We start from the raw sequence: 3,426 nt of genomic DNA on the forward strand, positions 1-3,426 counted from the left end.
TGCTCCTGCTGTTGTTGTTGTTGTTGCTGCTGCTGCTCTCGCCGCTACCGCTGCTGTCGATGCTGCTGCTGTCGATGCTGCCGCTGCTGCCGCCGCCCGCGCCCCGGCCGCGCCGCGCGCCGCCCGCACCATCCTCGTTACTTTCTCTTTTGCTACGGGCGTAAATGCGCGGCGCGCCGGGGGGCGGGGCTGGCCGCCGCCTCCACCAACGGGATCGCGGCGCGGCGTGGAGGGGCGGGGCCGACCGCCGCCTCCGCCAATGGGATGGCGGCACGGCGCGGCGGGGCGAGGCCGTGCCCTGCGCCGGATGATGTCATTGGCAGCCAATGGGCGGTGCGCGGCGCCGGTCCGCGCTCGAGGGCAGCGCGCGGCGAAGCGGCCGTGGCCGCTGGCCCCGCCCCCGCGGGACCGGACCGGACCGGACCGGACCGGACCGGACCGGACCGGCGGTTCCAGCACAACGAGGCCCGTGGGGGTGCGGGCGCGGCTGGCGCTGGCACAGTGGTGGCCGTGGCCCATTGCACATAGGTGCTGCGGGTGTTTGTAGTTGGCAAAGAGCTCTGCTGAAGAAACCAAGGAAAAAGGGGCCCTGGAGACACCACCCGTCCTCAGCGGTTCAGGAGTAGCCAGTCCTGCACGTGCAGGGCCGGCAGACCCTGGCGGGGACGCCCAGCTCCTCTCTAAGGACGTGGATTGTGGTCTCTGGACCATTCAGCGGGCCCTCTTCTGGACCCTCTTCAGCGGGCAGTGTCATCATGATGCGGCACTGAAAGCAGGCAGCTCCTCTTTAGGTGTATTGCCCAAATAACCCCTTATAAAACTGAGCATCTACAGGATGCTTCAAGTGGAAAAGCAATGGATTTCCTGCAGCAAATCACAAGTCTCTGTGTGCCTGACCTTTATATTAAAGGTGAATATAGTTGTTCCACGTTATGCAAATTCAGATCATCCAGCTTGATGCCACACTGCCACTCTTCCCCTTACAGGGCAAAGATCAAGTACATTGGGATTAGACTAAACTTTCCTAGTGTAAAGAGGAGAGTGGTACAGACTGAGGACAGGCTTTTAGAAACCATTTATTAAGACAAGTGTAAGTCCCTTTTGTCCTTTCCATCAGACCTTTGACATGGGAGAAGTGATGAGCTCTTGCCCTTGTTACGGGTGTACTACCAGGCAAAAGGTGAAAGTTGATTTTAAAGCCGTGTGGATCCGTTCATCAAACATCAGAACACTCTTGGGCAGTAGCATGAGATTTTTGCATACTTCCCTTCCCCACAGTGCAAAATCCATTTTAGTGTTTCCTGGTTCATCAACAGCTCCTCACAATGTGTGTGCCCATCACACTGGAGACAAGGAAGGTGTCACTGCTGCCCAAGCCATACAGCGGGCTGGCACTGAGGCATCCCACCACGTCCTCTCCGGCTGCAAGAGCACCAGGAGCTTCTTGCTTACAAACAAACCCAGAAGTCCTTCAGTCTGCAGCAAGGGAGAAGGCTGGAGTTAAAGCAGATAAGGTTTTGTTGATAGGATAATGTTGAACCCAAATTAATGCCCAGGGATTTTGGTTCTGGGGTGAATCTGCAAAGTTCATTTTTCAGATGGTATTCTCAAACTGTGACTACCAATCCTACTTATAGCTGGATTACAGATAATTCAGAAATAGTGTAAAATGCGGTAAAAGCAGCTTTCAGCATTTTGCAGTTAACAACAAAAAACAGGTAGCAAATATGTAAATCAAGTATTTGATTTTATTTATGAATAGCTAAAAGTTACAAAACAGGTCCAGTTGTTCTCTTCACAGCTGTTCTTTAAACAATCAGCTCCTTTCCCCATAATGTTCCTCGTAAGACAGTGATTCATTCAGCGCAAAGTCATACTAAATGGTTTCCAGTTTTGCTTTACCACAGTAGGGCAACAGTTCTACTGCATGCTGGAGAGAAAAGAAAAACTGTGTAAGATGTTCAAACAAGCAGCAGTTTGGCCTCTAGAAGCCTCTGCCCCTTGCAACTGATGAAGGTGAACATGTGCACCCCGAGCAGAGATTTTGAGCGGGTGAATTATGGATGAGTTTCTTTCTCACGCTGACATAGACAGTAGTCCTATTTGGAGCTATTACTTTTTGAAGGCGTATAAAACTGTGATGCCTAGTAGGAGGGAAATTTGTGCTTTTGAATCCTGTGTGCGGTTATTTCATTAACAGCTCCCTTCCCTAACAACACAGTAAACAGATTAATCAAGAAATGCATGGGTTTCAGACCCTATCCACAAACTGGTTCAGTTCCCCTTAGGTGGAAACATGAAGTATCACTGCAGTTTTTTCAAACTCTCTGTTCCTCTTTGCTGGGGACTCGCTGAGGTTAAAATCAGTCTCAGGTTAGCTCATGCTTCCCTCAAAACTGTCCTTCCATGCTGCCCTCAGGCTTAGGGAAAGAGCTCCCCACAGGTAGTGCTCAATTCACAGCTTGGAAATGGTCTTTCTTCCTCCCAACCGTGGGAGCTGGAAATTGTGTTCCTATGTGTGGGCATTCTCCAAAAATTAGACATATCCTTGAGCAAATATGTGCTAGAAAACAATGAGGATATTTGACTTAATATGGTAGCTATCTTTCACTTCCTTATCACATTTCTTAGTACTAAAAACACACACTGAGCAATATTTCATGATGTTTTTATTTGAGAGCTCACCTAGCAGAACAACTGTATGGATCTTACCAGAAGCAAGTAGTACTCGGTACTGAAGAAGATCAACTTTTGCCCAGTCTTCTTAAAATGCAAAGAGAGGCCAGATGTAATTTTGTCATATATTTGACTTAGATTAACATTTTCATAAGAATGTTGACTATAAGAAATGTAGTTTCTATCTATCTTCTGCTTCAGGGGACTTCCTGTAGAACTTCTACTGACTTCATCTTTAATACATTTTATTAGTCTTTGACATAAGGCTGACCTTTTTTCCTGCTCACAGAAACCACAACCCATGGTGATTTTTCTTTCTGAGCATTTTTAATGAACAGCTTTCTAAAAACTTCCACTTTCTAGAGTTCAACACACACAAGAAACACAACTTATCTATCCCATAACAGTTAAACTTGTGTTTTCCAGAAAACTTATGGGAATTCTTGTTATGACAGCTGACACATCTTAGTCAAATTTTCACTTCCAGAAGTAGCAGCGCATGGGATTTTGACATTCGTTTTCTTCAGATGCTTTGGCCACTCATTCTATAGAAATCACAAGCAAAGTGAAATAATTTCAGAATTCAAATAAATCCTCACAATTAGTCACACTGTACTAACTGCATAAAACCCAATCAAACCCGTTCAAGCTAACAAAAAGGGTAAAGATTGCTAAAAACACACCAGAAATCTAATAGATGTGAAAAAGAACCCATCAAAATTCTCACCAATGACACTGAAATCATTTAAG

Source organism: Tinamus guttatus, unplaced genomic scaffold (assembly GCF_059628265.1).
Source record: "Tinamus guttatus ecotype Peru unplaced genomic scaffold, ASM5962826v1 Tinamus_guttatus_pri_ptg000033l, whole genome shotgun sequence".
NCBI lineage: Eukaryota > Metazoa > Chordata > Aves > Tinamiformes > Tinamidae > Tinamus > Tinamus guttatus.